Here is a 19516-nt window from a genome sequence, read left to right as displayed (position 1 = left end):
CAAGCTCCATGCCTTAGGGAAATGTATATTTGAGTTTGGAATCTCTGTGGTGAATCTGTTATCTGCTAATTCTATGAATTGAAATAACGTCCCATTTGAAACCTAAAATAAACAGTTGATTTTGATAAATCCTGCTTGGAAGCTGAAGACAGCAGAGATTAAATTGACTCTACAGACAGCTTTTATAATGAACTAGAAGCCCAACAATAGAGATCCTGGCTTGCTGACATTCAATGCAAAAAAACCCAAAAAACACCTAGCGTCATGCATTTGGGATGTAAAAATCTGAAGGAGGTGTATGAGATGGTGGGAGAGAAGCTGAAGTGCACTGATGAGGCGAGAGCCCTGGGGGCGATAGTGTCTGATGATTTCAAGGTAGCAAAACAGTGCGGCAAGGCAGTGGCTAGAGCCAGAATAATACTGGGCCTCATACAGAGACACATAACCTGCATAAAAAAGGAGGTGATTGTGCCCCTATGCAGGTGATTCGTGAGGACTCGCCTACGGTTCTGGAGACCACATCTCAGGAAGGACAGAGAAAGGCTAGAGTCAATGCAGAAAAAGGCAACCAATGGCATCTACATCAGAAGCCATTATGAGATGAGGATCTAAACACGTGTACCCTAAAGGAGAGGAAAGATAGGGAGGATATGATACAGATCTTTAAATGCCCGAAAGGTGTTAATGGTGCGCAAGAAGCAAACCTGTTTCAAAGGAAAGAAAGCTCTAGAACTAGGAGGGCTCATTAGATGAAGCTCCATGGGGGTAATCTCAGGGCCAACATCAGAACATTTTTTTTTTCATGGAAAGGGTGGTGGCTTCATATCTCACCATAGCACAGAAATGACACTAATATGCCTCCTGGATGACTTGCGCCTACACCTGGAGCGAGATCAAGAGGTTCTTCTGGTGCTTCTAGACCTCTCTGCGGCATTTTACACAGTTAAGACCGTGAACTCCTTGTCACCTGACTACTGGATCTGAGTCCCTCTGGCTCTGTGCTGGCCTGGTTCACATCCTCCAGGATCAAACTCAAACCATTTCCCTGAGCCAGACCTCCTCCCACACATGCCCCTCTCTCCTATGCATTGTCCCACACAGCTTCCTTCTGTCCCCTAACCTATTCAACATCTACCTAGCTCCTCTTGGCAAGCTACTCAGAGAATGCCAAATCCCTACCATGCCTACGCAGACAACATCCAGCTACGAGACACCAACCCTGACCAAGCAATTGCAAACCAAAACACCTGCGAGCTGGCTTCACCTTAATAAACTCCACCCCCTAGAAAACAGAAGTGCTCTGGATCAGAAAATCAGACCACTCACATTCATTACAGACTAACTCTAGAGGGATCTGCTATGCCTTTCAGTGATCAAGTCAGCAGTCTCGGCTTTATTCTGGACTCCAAACACATCTCTGAGGCTCAAGTTTGATCTGTCACAAAATCGGCCTTTTTCTACTTACTCTCGCTCCACCACCTTTGTGCCCTCTTCGTTGGCCCTTCCTATGGTACTGTCACCCAGGCCTGTGTAATATCTGGTCTGGATTACTGTAACCCCCTTTACGTGGGCATGCCAAAAAAAAAGCAGACTGGACACTTGCGGCATATTCAGAATGCTACAGCACGGACCCTGCTCAATGCTAGCATATTTCACCAGGTCACCCACCCCTCACCTAAAATCTCCTATTGCATGACTTTGAAACTCCTGCTCCTGGCCTATAAGGCTCCACGGGTCTTGCTCCTCTCTACCTATGCAACCAACTCTCTGTATATGCTCTCCTTCTCACTCTCTGTGCACTCCTCCTTGTAGAACCCGCCCCGGGGAAATGCGGCCGTCCAGCACAAGAAGGGTAACTTCTGCTGGGCGTGTCCCCCTCCCTCTTGAACTCCTTACTGCTGAACATCAGACTGACTCCTGATCTCTTGACCTTCAGAAACAAACTGAAACACATGGCTATTTGTAGATGTTTTTGACTTGAGAATGTGAACCGCTAGCTGCACCTCTCTAATTCCTTCGCCCGGCTCTCCCTTTGAGTTCCCCATCAATTTCCTCCCATCCTCTCCTAAGGTGCTGGTGCTGTCTTCCCCTGGATCCCCCTGTAAATTTTGCCTTACCCTTTCATCTCCATCTTAATTTGCTGCTGGAAGAAGCTGTGTCGATTGTTCCTTACCGATGCTAGTTATTAACGCCATTCTTTTCATTCATCGGTTTGTGGCACAACCTTACTACTGCTTTCTCCATGCACCCCAGTGGCGTTGGTTTTCTGTTATGTTAACATGCTTATTATGTTTTCACGCTTTGAACTCATCTGCTGGAAAAGCGTGAAAGACATTAGTGATGATGATGATGTAGATAACTGCACAGAGCAGCACTTACCACCCAAAAAGGTAGTGATATAAACTGAGAGGTTGACTGAGGGGCTCGAGGTAGGAGGAGTGGATATTGAGGTCTATGTGGGAATTTGTGTGGGCATCTGCTCAGGGTGGCCAGGTCACTGGGGCCATTTTGGTCTTTTCCTGCTGTCTTCTATGGTGTTGCTATGAGAATCTGGTCCTGCCTCTTCACCCAAGATGGGAAAGTTGCACCATTTTCATTAGGCAGTCATTAGAGAGCAGAGTAGTCAAAATGTTTACCTTGCTGATGTTTTTATTTGATTTTTAACCAAAGTACCACTAACTCTTTTGGAAATCATAGAATTATGACAGCAGAAAAAGACCACCTAGCCTACCTAGTCTGTCCATTCACAACAACTGCTCCGCTTTCCAATCCCTACCACTCCCTCAGAGATCCCCTGTGCTTGTCCCAGGCTTTCTTGAATTCAGATTCTGTCCTTGACTCCACTGGGAGGCCGTTCCATGCATCCACCAACTCTCTTTGCAAAGACATATTTCCTAAGATTACTCCTGATTCTGCCCTCTTTCACCCTCATCCCATGACCCCTCGTCCTAGAGCCCCCTTTCCATTAAAAGATGCTCCCCCTCCTGTGCATGGAAACCTTGGGGGTCTTTAAATGTTCCTCTATCTCTAGGACAGGGGTCCCCAATCTTTTCAAACAAAGGGATGCATGCGATATTTCCAAATAGTGAGAGGGCTGGTGTGTGTTGGGGGGGTGGGGGAGGTTGGAGGATTGTCCCTTGGAGTCTGAGGAAGAGGAGACAAGTGGCAGGGTTCCAGCATGGGCACAGCAGTAAAAATATTCCTAGCACCAACCCTGCCACACTCCTGGAAACGCAGGGCAGGTGCAAGGCTAATTGGCACCCAAGGCTACCTGCGATCTTGCACCCCCACCCCCCACCCAGACTTACCTACTGGCAGCAGCTCTGCACTCTTTGGCCATGGTGGGGGGGGGGGTCTTAGCGGCCAGGGGCTTCTTTTACTTCCACTGTTGGCGGGTCGAGCTCTGCCAGATGCCCGGGGTCTGGAAATGGCAGGATTTTGCTGCCCCCCCCCCCCCCCAAATCTGGTGCTTTAGGCGACTGCCTAGTTGACCTAATGAAAGCACCAACCCTGTTCCTATGCCATCTGCATCCGTCCCCTGGGAGATTGTGTCTGTGTGTGTGTGTGGGGGGGGAGGAGGGAGAATGGCAGGAAGATGTGTTTGTGGCACACTCTCCTACTCTCACACACCCCTCCATCCATTCTTGTTTTCTTCTTTCCTCCTCTTTCTTACCCCTCTTCTCCACCCCCACTCCTCTCTCCTCACTCATTTCCATCCTCAGACCTCTTCTCTCCTTTCACTTACACTCCCGCCCCTGACTCTCACCCCCTTTACTTCTCACTCCTTTTCCCTCCTCTCAATCCTCTCTCCACTCACCTCATTCACACGCCCTCCCCAGCCTCTCACCCCAATCACTCATGTCATTCACACTCCCCCATCTCTAACCCCCTCTCCACTCCTCTCATACATACTCCCTCCCCCCTTCTCCATTCCTCATACTCCTACCCCAGTCTTCTTATTCCTTCCCCTCCTCTCTCCGTTCTTCTCACTCATACTCCCTCCTCTCATCCTTCAACCTCCTCATACTCCCTCCCCATTCTTCTCACCCACTCCCCTCTTCTCTCCCACTATCCTTCCCCCTCCTCTCACCTTTCCTCACCCATCCCTCTCACCTTCTCTCTGCTCCTCACTCTCTTCTCACCCCTCCTCTTCTTTCCCTTCCCTCACTCACGTTCTCCTCTCCACTCCCTTCCTCTCACCTCACAGGTCTTCTGTCATGCTGGTGGAGGTTGAGGATCCTGCCAGCACTTCTTCCTTGCTGCACTGCTGTGCAACACTTTCTGTTTTGGTTAGTGGGGTTTGGGGATCCTGCCAGCACTTCCTCATTGTTTTGCTGCCACATGAGACTTGCTGTTTGGCTGGTGGGGATTGGAGATCTCGCCGACACTTTCTCCGTCTGCCACTGTTTTGTGTGGTAAAAAAGAAGTTTTAATTGTGCTCCATGGGTTGATTTGGCCACAGGCAAGGAAGTATTTGGGGGTGCAAACAAAATTGCAGTGTGGGCTGGATGCAGCCCATGGGTCATAATCTGGGGACCCCTGTTCTAGGAAGATATATGTTTAGTTCTTTATGCTGTCCCCATATGCTTTATAATGAAACAATTGACTATTTTAGTAGCCACCCTCTGGACTGATTCCATCTTCCTTATATCCTTCTGCAAGTGCAGTCTCCAGAATTGGAGACCAAATGAGGTCTCATCAGGTACTTATACAGGGGCAATATCACCTCCCCTTTGTTGCTATTTCTCTCCTATTCGCCCAAGCATCTTTCTGGCTTTTGCCATCATCTTATACGCCTGTTTGGCTCATCAGATCCTGCTTTTGTTTTGTGCTTGGAAGAATTTCACCCCTTATACTGTACCAATCCATTGGGTTTTGCAGCCCAAATGCATGACGCTGCATTTTTTTTTTAGCATTAAATCTTAGCTGCTACCTACCAGACTCAAGACAATTCCTCTAGGGTTGCTAAATCTCGCCTTATGTTTTCCACACCTTCCTGTTGCAGATTTTTATATCATCCAGAAAAAGACAAATCTTTCCCGATAGTCCTTCCACAGTGTCACGTATGAAAATGTTGAAAAGAACCAGTCCAAGGACTGATCCCTGAGCCACTCCTCTTGTAAGGTGCCTTTCCTCAGAGTGAGCTCCATTTATCACTACCCTTTGTCATCTCCCACTCAACAAGTTTCTAACCCACTCACTCACTTTAGAGCCCATAGGAAGGGCGCTCTATTTTTATTTACGTTTTGCCTATGCAGAACCATTTCAAAAGCCTTACTAAAATCCAAGTATACTACATCTAGCACTCTCCCCGACCCAATCCATGCTGGGAGAAAATTGGCAAGGTGGAACAACAGTGGGCCAAATTAAAAGAAGCTAGTAAAATTTATATGTTAGAAAAGTAAACAAATGTACAAGGAAAAAGAAACCAATCTGGCTCAAAGGAGTTGGCTGAAAAAAATAAAGGCAAAAAGAACAGTGTTCAATAAATACAAAGGATCCTAAACAGAGGAACACAGAGAAGGATGTCTGGTGAAGCTGAGGGAGACGAGGAAAGAAATCAGGAAAGCAAAAGGTAAGATGGAAGAAAGCATTGACAAAGAGGTAAAGTGAGGTGACAAAACATTTTCAGATATATCAGAGAAAGGAGGAAGGCCCCGGATGGCACAGTAAAATTGAAATGTGACGAGGAGCAATGTGTAGAGAAAGACAAAGAAATAGCAGAAATATTTATTTATTTATTTATTTATTTAACACTTTTTTATACCAACCTTCATAGTAAATAAACCATATCGGATCGGTTTACATAAAACAAGGGTATAACAGAAGCAATAAATAAAAGTAATTAACAAGAAAAGAGAATAAGATAAAGTTACATTTAACAAGGAGTAAAAACTTGGGAAGCTTAAGAGCTGTTATTAAATATTAAACAAATAGTTTGATGTTCACTAAAGAAGACCCTGGAGAAGGACTGTTGCTGGTTGACAAGGCTGTAGATGGGAATGGGGTAGATGCAACTCCGTATACAGAAGAGAATGTGTGGGAAGGGCTAGGCAAACCAAAAATGGACAAGGCCATAGGATGGATGAGGTACATCCCAGGATACTGAGAGAGCTCATAGATGTGCTGGCGGGTCCACTGAAAGACATGTTCAATAGATCCCTGGAAACGGGAGTGGTGCCGTGAAATTGGAGAAGTGCAGTGGTGGTCCTGCTTCACAAGAGAGGAGGCTGGAAACTACACACCAGTTAGCCTCACCTCGGTAGTGGGAAAATTAATGGACACTCTGCTGAAGGAAAGGATAGTGAACTATCTACAGTCCAATAAGTTACTGGACCTGAGGCAGCATGGATTCACCTGGGGAAAATCCTGCCAGACAAATCTGAATGACGTTTTTGATTAGGTGACTAGAGAATTGGATCAAGGAAGAGCGCTCGATGTGATTTACTTGGATTTCAGCAAAGCTGTTGATGCGGTCCTGCATAAGAGGCTTATGAATAAAATGAGTGGCTTGGGAGTGAGTGCCAAAATGGTGGCATGGATTACAAACTGGTTGACTGACAGAAAACAATGGTAATGGTAAATGGAACCTGCTCTGATGAAAGAATGGTGTTAAGTAGTGCCACAAGGATCGATTTTGGGACTAGTTCTGTTCAATATCTTCATGATCAACAATGCAGACTAGATTAGGAGGAAAGGTGTGCTTTTTTGCAGATGATACTAAGATCTACAACAGAGTGGACATGCCTATAGGAGTAGAGAAAATAAAAAACGATTTAAGAAAATTTGAAAAGTGGTCGAAGATTTGGCAGCTGGGATTCAATTCCAAGAAGCGCAGAATCATGCACCTGGGATGTGGGAAATACAAAAAAAATGTATGTGAGGGAGGTCGAAAGACTATCATGCACAGACCAGGAGAGGGACCTTGGGGTGATTGTGTCTGGCCATTTGAAGGCGGCAAAGCAATGTGACAAGGCTGTAGCTAAAGCCAGAAGAATGCTGGGCTGCATAGAGAAAGGAATAACCAGTAAGAAAAAGAAAATGATAATCCCCTTGCACAGGTCCATGGTGAGGCCTTACCTGGAGTACTGTGTTTAGTTCTGGAGCTTGTATCTCAAAAGAGATAGAGACAGGATGGAAACCGTTCAGAGGAAGGTGACCAAAATGATTGGGGTGGGGGGGGGGGAGTCTGTTTTAGAAGATCTATGAGGAGAGGCTGAAGGATCTAAATATGTAGACCCTGGAGGAGAGGAGGTGCAGGGGTGATTTGATACAGACCTTCAGATACCTGATAGGTATTAATGATGCACACACTTCAAATCTTTTCCACTGGAAAGGAAACAATAGAAATAGAGGTCATGATATAAAACTTCAAGGAGGGAAGACTCGGAACCAATGTCAGGAAATATTTCTTCACGGAGAGTGGTGACGGATGCCTGGAATACTGTCCTAGAAGAGGTGGTGAAGACGAGAACAGTTAATGAATTCAAAAGGGCATGGGACAAACAATGCGTATCCCTAAAGGCATAAAGAAAGGGTTGGGATGGTGTAACATTTCTGCATGAGGGTAACCTGCACGGAGCGGCAGTTACCCTCCTTAACAGAACATATTGTGGTGACCTGCACGGAGCGGCAGTTACCCTCCTTAACAGAACATATTGGGGTGACCTGCACGGAGCGGCAGTTACCCTCCTTAACAGAACATATTGGGGTGACCTGCACGGAGCGGCAGTTACCCTCCTTAACAGAACATATTGGGGTGACCTGCACGGAGCGGCATTACTGCCATAAGCAAATTGCTGCGCAAACTGGGTGGACCAACTGGCCTTTATCTGCTGTCATTACTATGTTACTATGTAATCCAAGACATTGATCAGATTCATCTGCCAGGACCTACCCCATACTCCCTCAGATATTGTAATCCATTGAATTCTAGAAGCTGCTCTATCCTCAGCTTTAGCAGCGATTCCATTAATTCACTCATCACTGAGGTCAGACTGACCGGCCTGCAGTTCCCATTCCCCTCCTTACTTCCACTTTTGTGAAGAGGGAGCCACATGCGCCTTCCATTCAAACCTCAACCAAATTGCCTTCCCATTTAGATCTCAGGTGTTTAATTTCTCCCCAAAGTACACTGAGCTGTTCACCGTTTTTAAAGGTTTGACCCGCGTTGCCCTTTTTGCATTGAAACACAGCCAGAGACAGCTGCGCCATGACATGGGGGGGGGGGGGACGGGACCCACGAAGATTATGCTCCTGGATATGGGAGCTGGCAGGTGCAGGCTATGAGTGAAAGGAAGGGGGCTCAGCTGTTCTCTCTAAAAACAAAAGCAGTGCCCAGTCCGCCCCCATCTCTCCCTGCTCCCCCCTTCCCTCTCCCTCCCACCCCACACACTGATGGTAGAGGCAGCACCATTAGCACTCATCCCCTGGGCATTACCTTCAGCACTCGTGTGCCTGTGGCAGAGGAGAAGCATATGGCAGCCGGGCTCTCTATGCTAATCAGCCTGCCGCTTTCTGTGAAACTCAAGAGGACTCCACTGATCCAGCAGAGTGGCCGCCCTGACTTGTGTCAGCCCTGCCTGATGCTTCTGCTTGAATTTTAAATATCGCAATCCATCTGCTCCTCAGCCCTCGTCTTTGTGGGTGACAGCACAGCATGTCACGCTGGAAATACGCTGCAGGAGTCACTGATTTTACAGAGGGATGTGGCTCCCCCCGAGATGGAGGACAAATGGACAGAGAGGTGGCAGATTAGAGTCAAGGATTAGTGAATGCATTTGGGGCACAGGAAGGAGACCGTCACTATATACCTTGAATAGCGGGCACTGCTGGCAGTAACCGAGAAGAGGATATAATAAAGGGATAAGGAATCCATCAAGCCAGAGCTGAGCACTTGTCAGCAGGTCCTTAACAGGGGAAGCAGCAAAGAGCAAGGTTTCTCCACTCAGGAAGGCTTTTGTCAGGCCATGATTGGCGTATGGGGGTCTATTTTGGGGAAACTGATACTCAAAAAAGGCAATCAAATGTTAGGAAAGGTAACCAGCAAGACAGCTGAGGGGGTGTAAGAGCTTATGTGTGCTCAATAATTTTCCAAACTGCACCTGCTTTACTCATATAAAAGCAGATTATGGAAGGGAATTGAATTATACTTGAGACCATAACAGGTAGTTGTCCTGTTAGACTGAAGGGTGATGAAATGATGAGCTATTTTTACCAATGCTTAGAAAATCCAGTAATAATAACAGTAAAAGGCAACGGGACACGTTTTTTTAAGGAAAACCAGATGAGGGAGTGATTATGATGGTGCCTAGTTAAACTGCTGATCCAGAGACTAAAACTGAGTGCCAGAATTGGGATCCAGTTGGGAGTTTATTCCCCTCCGTGGGGGAAGGCAAAGAGAGCCTTCCTTTGGATTATCATTGGCCTAAAAGCTTGGACTTGAAGCTCTGATCTTCTGGGTCATATGCAAGGCTAGAAGGCCCTGGTCTCATATTTTAAAGAAAGATGTTCCCGAGTCAGGTCAGAATGAAGAGCTGAGCCCCTCTGTCAAAGGTTTTTTTTATTTGCAGAGCTCCCAGCCAGAATGCCTTTCAGCGAAAGCTTGAGATGCCCCACGCAGGCTCTGACAGTGACGGGATAGATACCGCGTGCCAAGGTCCAGGGTCTGGGTTTTCCCAGCAGCAATTTGGGGCATTAACGCAGCTCCTCGTGGGATTGCAGTCACTGAGGCTTTTGCTACTGAAAGTGACGACTTTTCCTTCTCTGTATGAGGAGGTAAGTTTCTCGCTTCTCTCTCTTTCCATTTTCTGGTGCTATAATAATTGCATTTTTACAACCTTTCAAAACTGTAAATATTTCATGAGGGCGGCAATTAGGGAACATCTTTCTTTCTATTTCAGCCCTTTTTTTTTTTTTTTTTGCCAAGTTGGATGGGGCTAATTCGGAAATCTTGCACAATAAAATTTTTTTGTTTTATTCTAGTATATATCTGATTAAATCTGGTCCAGCTCTTTTAACACAGTAGCCTAAGCAGTGAGAGCTGCAAGAAATGTTATTTTTTCTCACCGAGGTAGTCCATTTTCTGCAAAAGGCATTTCAGTGTGCTTCAGTAAAAGGGCGAAAATGCCAGAGGTCCAAAGAGCCCAGCACCCTGTGACTAGCAGTGGCCACTCCAGCTCACAACTGCCCAGCAGGGGCCCAGACATCCAATCCTTCTTCTTCATAACCAGAATAGACGGTGGCTTTCCCAAGGCCACACGGCTAATAGTGCTTTTATGAACTTTTCCTCCAGGAACTCGCCCAGACCCCTTTTAAACCCAGTTGCACTAACTGCTTTCACCACATTCTCTGGCAACAAACTCCACAGCTTAATACTGCGCTGAGTGAAAACAATACTTTCTCAAGTGCTACCTGTTAGCTTCATGGATTGTCCACTAGGCCTCGTCCTTTTGGAAAGAGTAAATAATTGCTTCCTGTTCACCCATGATTTCATACACTTCCCATAAAATCTCCTCTTCTCCAGGCTGGAAAGCCCTAACCTGTTTAGTCTTTCCAGCCCCTTTAACATTTTGGTTGCCCTTCTCTGCAATATCTTTTTTTTTTTAAGTGAGGGTGACCAGAACGTCACCCAATACTCAAGGTGCAGTTGCACCATGGATCGATTCAGAGGCATTATGATATCTTCCATTTATTTTCATTCTTTTCCTTATAATATCTAGCATTCTATTTGTTTTTGGAGCACTGCCACACACTGAGCAGGGGGTTTCAAAGTACTGTCCACAGAGACTCGAAGGTTGTTTTCCAGGTTGGTGACACTTAATACAGAACTCCGCATCATGTAACTGTGGTTTGAATTATTCTTCCTTATATGCATCACTTTGCACTTGTCCACGTTAATTTCATCTGCCATTTAGATGCCCAATTCCCCAGTCTCTCATGTTCCTGTTGCAATTCCTCATAATGGGTTTGTGATGTAACTGCTTGGATAATTTTGTGTCATCTGCAAATCTGATAACCTTACTGAACATTCTCTTTTCCAGATCATTTATAAATATATTAAAAAGCACAGGTCCCAGTGCAAATCCCTGGGGCACTCCACTATTTATCCTTTTGCCTTGAGAGAAATGATCATTCAGTCCTACACTCTGTCCTATCTTTTAGCTAGCTTCCAAACCACAATAGGACATCGTCTCCTATCTCAGAACTCTTTAATTTCCTGATGAGTCTCTCAGGATGGGCTTTGTCAAATGCCTTTTGAAAATCCAGATACATTATATCTACTGGGTCAGCCTTGTCCATCTGTTTATTAACCCCTTCAAAGTAATCTAACCGGTTTCTAAGACAAGACTTCCCTTTGCTAAATCCATGCTGGCTCTGCTCCATTAAACTGTATCTATCCACATGGCCGGTAATTTTGTTCTTCGGAATAGCATCTACCATTTTGAGCAGTACAGACAGCAAGCTCACCAGTCTGTAGTTTCCAGATCACCCCTGGAACCCATTGGCTTGCCTGCATATGCACTTATGTGCCTTTCAGCTTCTTCAAACGTCCACTGCCCGCTTAATAACTGCAATGAACAGAAGTGAGCATAGACCGCCAGCACTGCAAGAGCTGCAAGAGAGCATAGACCGCCAGCACTGCAAGAGTTCAATATAAGATGGCCTGCCCGGTTCCTAAAATGACCAGCACGGATGCGCTACCGAGCATGAACTCCATGCAACGCATCCACAGTCCTTTAAGAGCATTGAGATCCACACAAAGAGGACGATGCACAAGACTCTCTGAGGTCCATATTCAGAAACAGTCCAGATGGCAAAGTTAGCCGGATTAACTTATCTGGCTAACTTTGGAGGCAGAAACACGATTAAATATAGCCGGCTAGCTTAAAATTAGCTGGATCATATTTGTTGCTAGTCATCATTGTTATTATGTTTCAATATTTTGTTTAATAAAACATTAAATAATAATAAAAAAAAAATTAGCTGGCTATCTATAGCTGGCTAACTTTGGAGCAGTGCTCTGGCCCGACCAGGCTTAGCTGGCTACCTCAGCTCCTCCCAGTTATGCCTCCAGAATGCCCCTAACTTATCTGGCTAAATTCTAACCTCCTAACTTATTAGCCAGCTAAGTGCCCATATGTTAATTTAGACAGCTAACTTCAGAGTTAAGCAGCTAAATGCTTTTTGAATATGGCCCTCCCTGAATCCCATGAAAGGTCCTTTTCGTTTCCTGCTCCTGAGCTGTGGAACTCTTTACCAGAGGTCTTGTGCTTAACAATATGTGTGAAATCTTAAAAAATGCTGAAGACTTTCTTTTTTCATCTTGCATTTCCTGATGGTGAACTAAACAGTAATTTACTTAAGGGCGGCATACATAGAAGTGTATAAGAGTTGTGGTTTGTTCAATATGTTTTATTATGGATATTTCATTGTGTAAACCACTTAGAACTTTTGTTATTGGGTGGCATAAAAAGATTTTAAATAATAAAATAAAATAATAAATAATAAAATAAATAATACAAAATGTGCATTAAGATTGTATATATTGTAAGTTTTTTTGCTTATACTAATTTCCGGTTCTCCACTCCTTATCATATTATTGTTCCTCTGAATTTTCATCGCTAGCTCTTTTTCCCTCTGTTACTCTCCCTCTCTTTCTTTCTAGCCTTCTCCCCTTCCCCCCTCCCTGTTCATTGTAATTTCTCCAACTTTATTGTTAATTGTAAACCAGCATGTTTACAATTACCGGCATGTTCGATGTTCCACACGAATGTCGGTGTACAAAACCTGATAAATAAATAAATTAAGTTAGTTTCTCACCAATCCTTAGGTACCACAGCTGATCTGAATGAGAAGTTAGGGATTACTAGTAATAAGTCTGCAATTTTATTTCTTAGTTCTTTCAGAATTCTGGGATGTATACCATCCAAACCTGGTGATTTATTAGGCTTTAGTTTGTCAGTTTGGTCTATTACATCTTCCTGGTTCATCATGATTTGCTTCAGTTCATCTGAATCATCACCCTCAAAGAATGTCTGACATAGATATCTATCCAATACCCTCCTGTGAATATGCTAGAAAAATGAAATTTCAGAAGGATCCTGCTGACTTGAGCTGTGGGGCTGCAGATTGTTGCCTGCTGAGTGGGTAGATATAGTCACTTACTTAGTTTTACTAGGCAGCTCTCTGTCACCTGCGGAGAAAAAGGACTTTCTGGGAAGCCAGGTTAGGTTGGGGGAGGGAAAATACACAATTATAGGGGCAGATTTTTAAAAAGTACGTGAGCGCGTACTTTTGTTCGCGCACCCAGCACAAACAAGAGTACGCCGGATTTTAATAGATATGCACGTAGCCGCGCGTATCTTTTAAAATCCGGGGTCGGTGCGTGCAAGGCTGCGCAAAATTGGCAGCCTGCGCACGCCGAGCCGTGCAGCCTGCCTCTGTTCCCTCTGAGGCCGCTCCAAAATTGGAGCGGCCTCGGAGGGAACTTTCTTTCTGGCGCCCCCCACCTTCCCTTTCCTTCCCCTAACTAACCCGCCCCCCGGCACTAACTAATTCCCCCCCCTACCTTTATTGCAAAAGTTACACCTGCCTGAGGCCCCGCCCACGGAACGCCCCTGATGAAGTGCCAGCCGCAACACCCCCCCCCGACACGCCCCTGACATGCCCCCCCCCCAGGAAAGCCCCGGGGCTTACGCGCGTCCCGGGGCTTTGCGCGCACCGGCAGCCTATGCAACATAGGCTCGGCGCGTGCAGAGGGAGCTTGGGGCAGGTTTTCGGGGGGTACACGCGTATCTTATGGGCGTACCCCTTTGAAAATCTGCCCCATTGTCTGGCACACAGCCAATCCACTGAAATAGCAGGTACACGGTCATTTACCTTGTAACTGATTTTCAAAGATAAAGGTAGTTTCTATTTCAAAATAAGCTACAAGGTACTCATGTACAAATGTACCTAATGCCTTCCAGTCGGAAACAGATGTACACTAGGAGTGTGTTTTATTTTGTTTCCGTGTTTTAGCAAAAGCTAAATGAAACAAAAATGTGTCTTTATTTTATTTTATTTTTTGTATTTCAGATTGGAAGTGAATCAGCAGATGTCATCCGGTGTTTTCAATATCGGTTCAAATGACCACACATCCCTAACGTGCAGGCACCTCTGGAATGCAGGACCTGGATGTCAGAGATGCCGCCAGACCTGCAGGACGGTCTCCGTGGAGAAGAGGGCAGAAGGAATCCGTGGTATGATCACTGTCATTCTCTCCCACTTACAGCTGGGTGAACACAGACATGTCCGGTCATGCCCAGGCTCACTAGGACTGGGTGTCTGTGTGTAAAGCACAGGAGGGAGTGGCGTCAGTTGTTTGAATAACTTGTTCAGACTCTGGGCTCTGGGGAATGTAAAGCTCCTCAGCCAGGGGCACCTCTTTCTGTCTGAATGAGCTGGCTTGAATCTGCCTCTTAGGTCTGCCTGACTCCCCTCTCCAGAGGCCCTGGGGCAGGGAAGCTGAGCAGCTCATTCGTTCCATCTGGGGGTAGAATTCATGGAAGCAGCAAGTCCTGTTTCTTTTCTCCGAAGTGCGCACAAATTTGATGTTGACCACAGGCCAAGGGCACACAAGTGCACATCTGGATGGGGACAATGCTGCCAGATGAAGAGATTAGCATGCTTGTTGGAGACTTTAGATTCCCCCCCCTGCCTATGTAGCTTAGTACCTGTAGTGCTGTTTCACATAGAAAGAACAGGGTTACAAGCACCACAGTGCATTGGGATGTAAGTTCAGAACCACCACTGACCATACCTCCGGCAAATGGGTTATTTGGCAACCCCTGGGAAGGGAAGCAAGGGCCTCCCCAGGCAAGGAGCTTGCCCCCCACCCTCCGCAATTGCCTCCCTAGTCTGTTGCTCGGTTGGAGGAAAAGGCACTTTGCACTTGCCCACCCTGAAATTCACTGTACCCCCCCTCTATGCTCCCCCATACAAAGATTCCTGGAGCCACCGCTGCTCTCAGAGCAGTGAGGAGGAGGTTATGGTGTCAGGTCCCCACCCCCAAGTATGCTATGTTAACAATGAAGCAGAACTGGAGGGAAGGATGTTATCTCCACAAGCAAATAAGAACATAAGAAATTGCCATGCTGGGTCAGACCAAGGGTCCATCAAGCCCAGCATCCTGTTTCCAACAGAGGCCAAACCAGGCCACAAGAACCTGGCAATTACCCAAACACTAAGAAGATCCCATGCCACTGATGCAATTAATAGCAGTGGCTATTCCCTAAGTAAACTTGATTAATAGCCATTAATGGACTTCTCCTCCAAGAACTTATCCAAACCTTTTTTGAACCCAGCTACACTAACTGCACTAACCACATCCTCTGGCAACAAATTCCAGAGCTTTATTGTGCGTTGAGTGAAAAAGAATTTTCTCTGATTAGTCTTAAATGTGCTACTTGCTAACTTCATGGAATGCCCCCTAGTCCTTCTATTATTCGAAAGTGAAAATAACTGAGTCACATCTACTCGTTCAAGACTTCTCATGATCTTAAAGACCTCTATCATATCCCCCCTCAGCCGTCTCTTCTCCAAGCTGAACAGCCCTAATCTCTTCAGCCTTTCCTCATAGGGGAGCTGTTCCATCCCCTTTATCATTTTGGTTGCCCTTCTCTGTACCTTCTCCATCGCAACTATATCTTTTTTGAGATGCGGCAACCAGAATTGTACAGAAGAGTAGGTATCTAGTATTAGAGGAAAACTGCTTTACCCATATCCAAGAACCACATACTCCCATCCTGAACCCTTCCCCAGCAAGAATAGCACCCATGTGCTGTACACAGACCTTTCCACCTACGTACCATGGGCATTCTGACGCCTGAGTGCAAGATCCACAGTCCGAGCCCCCAACAGACACAGAGCCCTGAGAAGTACGGGTCCATCAGCAAGATGTGTACTCTCTGTCTGTAACAGCTCAAGTAAACATCCCCAGGAATGTTTCAGAATGGCCTGGGCTGATGTGAAATATGCCTTGGTTTCACCTCTGACCTAGGTCAACCTTAACAGCCTGATACTGTTCTGCTTTTCTTAAATACCTTTTCCACTGCATTCTAGGACTTTTTCCATGGCAAAAAAAAAAAAAAAAGACAACTACAAATTACAGAATACATGGAAGGGTGTTTTTAAGAAAATCTGGGCTGTCAAAGATTAATCTTGCACAGAAATAAAGGTTGACAGACAAGGCAAAAAGAAACCTTTATCAGGTGAAGCCTTTTTATTAGACAAGCTTCAAAGGTAAAACTCTCTTCTTCAAGTCAAAATTTGAATGTGCAAAAGACAACGTTTAGAAGAAAATATAAAATAGGATGGCTTCCCTAAAGGCATTCCAGTGATAGGATGAGAGGCATTTCGTTCATTCAAGCAGACTAACATGGCCACCACACTGCTTTATCTTGGTTGACATCATCTTCAGTTTATCTTTGTAAATCACCTTCCATTGGCATTTTTTTATTAAATTAAATTACATTTTGCACAGATTTGCAAAGGGGAGATTCACTCTTGATATAAGATAACAAATTGTTAAATTATGGTGGAGCTCCCTGGGAAACAAGCACCCAAGGACACTTCTCATCTACAAAAGGAAAGAAAATATTTTGAGGCATTTACATGTTAAGAGCACAATGCAAACAACAAGGGAGGAGAGAGATTCTGAGCAAAGCAGAAGAAAACAGCAGGTGTAGAGCATGGGCTAACATCTTGGAGAAGTAGCCTAGTGATTACAGCAGCAGGCTATGACCCAGGGGAGCCAGCGTTCAAATGCCACTGCTGCTCCTTGTGACCTTGGGCAAGTCACTTTACCCTCCATTGCCTCAGGTCCCTCTGGGAACAGAGAAATATATACAGCAACTGAATGTAATCTGCTTTGAAGTGCCAAAAAGTGGAACATAAATAAATAAGAAAGCATGAGATAAGCACAGAGGATCCCTGGTGGTGAAGTGGAGGCCAGTAATCAACTGAGGTCAGTGTTATTTCTCCTAGTGAACTGGATAGACCTAGTGGTCCTTATCTGTTCTCAGATTCTACGACAGGAGGCTACAGTTTTGTACATGAGGCTACAGTTGGGAGGCTACAGTTTTGCAAACGAGGCTCTCTTTACTCCCTCAGTGGCAGGGGGGAAGATGATAAAAGCAAATAAAAGAAGCCTGATCTCATGATACTATGGGCCACAGGGCAGCTACAACTCTTCAAAAAGCAATCAGGTTGGTGCCAACTGGTTGGAGTGGATGGGAACTGTTCAGCAAGGCCACAGGGACTTTGCGGGCCGGATCATTGGGCATTATTATGAATCATTTGTACAACATAAACCAGATGATGCACTCTACAGAGACACTATTTCTTGGCGTTTACAATCTGGACGACACACAACAAAAGCGGCAAGAGGAAGGAAGGAATAGTGTTAATCCAGGATAATCCTGAGTCACCTAAAGTCTTGCAGAGGGTGGGGAACTATTTCATATAATTCATTCTCACCCTATAGGAGCTACCTAAGGAAATCTGCCACTGGGATGACTGGGTGAGAGATAGCTGTTTATATTATTGCAGGGCTTGGTGGTGGGAATTGGGAGTGATGGTATGGGGCATTGGCTTAATTATGGGATCATAATGTCCATCTACCCAGGATGGTAGAAAACCACCGAGGAAGAATAAGGGTCTGGGATAGAGCTTTAGTGCTGTAGATGGGGAGAACTGGACAGACCAGATGGGCCAATTGCTCTCCTTTTGCCATCCTCTGCTATGTTACTGTGAAAGTCCCACAGTGACATCCAAACAGCTCCACATCTGGGCAGTTATTCCAGCGGTGACAGGACTACACCTCTTACTGGCAGAGAAATTGAAGCCAAGTTGTGGTTGTCCATTGAATTTAGGATTCAGAACAAGAGTGCATTGACTGAAAATACAGTAACAATTTTTAATCTGGGTTGTTTTATATCCTGCATTGTGCAAAAACTGTTGAGGAGTGCTAGGAGAGCGATCCCACTCCTGGGTGATGTGTGTCCTTGGGCCACGGCTCGACCCCAGAGGGCTCTGAAGAGGTTCCGTGGGAGGCGTGGCATGCCCGAGCATGGGCTGGACGGGAGCAGGGCTGGAATGACATGGAAGACAGGCCCTCTTCCGGACCTGCACGCTTCGGAAGACCCAACAACGCAATGTTGGTCTTGTGAACAGTCCTCCGACCGTTCCCAGCCCTTTCGGACCTGCCGCAGGGTACGGCACGAAGCGGCAGGCTGGATGGAGGCCAGGACAGCGATGACTGGAACATGGATTCAGACGAGACTCAGGAACGACGTAGACTCAGGCATAGACATGGACTCAGGACGAGGTGCAGGATCCATAGACGTGGACTCAGGCATAGATGCAGGATCCTAGACGTGGACTCAGGCAAGACGTGGACTCAGGAATGAGGTGTAGGATGCATAGACGTGGACAGGCACAGGCGTGGACTCAGGACTGGATGCACAGAGGAGGAATCAGGAACGAGGGCTGAAGGAAGACATGGGCACCGTCCCTCAGGGCGCCCTACTCAGACCACCCGCGGGACTGAGTCGCGGACCACCCTGCCTCATGCGCGCCCTACTCAGCCCTGGAAGGCTGGTCGCGGACCACGCAGAGAGCGGGAGAGCACAGGAAAGAGGAAGCAGGTTCGCTGCACTCCTGGCAGCACAAGGCAAGGATACGCTGCACTCCTGGCAGCACAAGGCAGGTTAAAGCATCAGGATCAGGAACAAGGATAAAGACAGACCTCAGGGCTGGAACAAGGACATCTGGAACAGCAGGAACATCAGGACTGGAACACAGATACTGGAACAGGAGACACACCTCAGGGCTGGAACATGGACATCAGGACTGGAACACAGATACTGGAACAGGAGACACACCTCAGGGCTGGATCAAGAGACAGACCTTGGGACTGGAACGGCAGGCAGACATCAGGACTGGACGAGGAGCTCCGACAGGTAACACGAAACACAGGACCTTGCAGAAGTGCTGGAACACGGACGACTTCCTGGAGCGAAGGATCTCAGGAGTGACCAACTCCTTGCGAAGGCAAAGACACACTGAAAGCTGAGCCCTTTAGTAGGGCTGAGGTGGACAACGCCCAGGGAGGGGTCAGCAGGGGGCCACACCTGGCTGGCCCTTTAAGAGGAGCAGAGAGGTGCGCGCCTGCGCCCTAGGAAGCTGGAGAGAAGAGCTGGAAGCTGGTGGCATCCTCAGCCACGTGGAGGGCCCAAGGAAGCCGCGGAGCAGCCCTGGACTGGAGCTGGGTGAAGGCAGGTCACTGGAGCAGCTCCCAGCTGCAAGGACAGAAGCAGGAGGAAGCAGAGAGAGGTAAGGCTGGCTGCAGAGGAAGCGGGAGAAGGGCTGACTGCAGGAACGGCTCCATGCCGTGAAGACAGCAGGCAGAGCAGAGAGCTGAAGCAGGCTGCAGGCACTGGCAGGGACGGCTTCCCAGCCAGGCAAGGACCCG

The sequence above is a fragment of the Rhinatrema bivittatum genome, chromosome 8 (assembly GCF_901001135.1).
Source record: "Rhinatrema bivittatum chromosome 8, aRhiBiv1.1, whole genome shotgun sequence".
Taxonomy (NCBI): Eukaryota; Metazoa; Chordata; class Amphibia; order Gymnophiona; family Rhinatrematidae; genus Rhinatrema; species Rhinatrema bivittatum.
Note: the sequence above shows the minus strand (reverse complement) of the source record.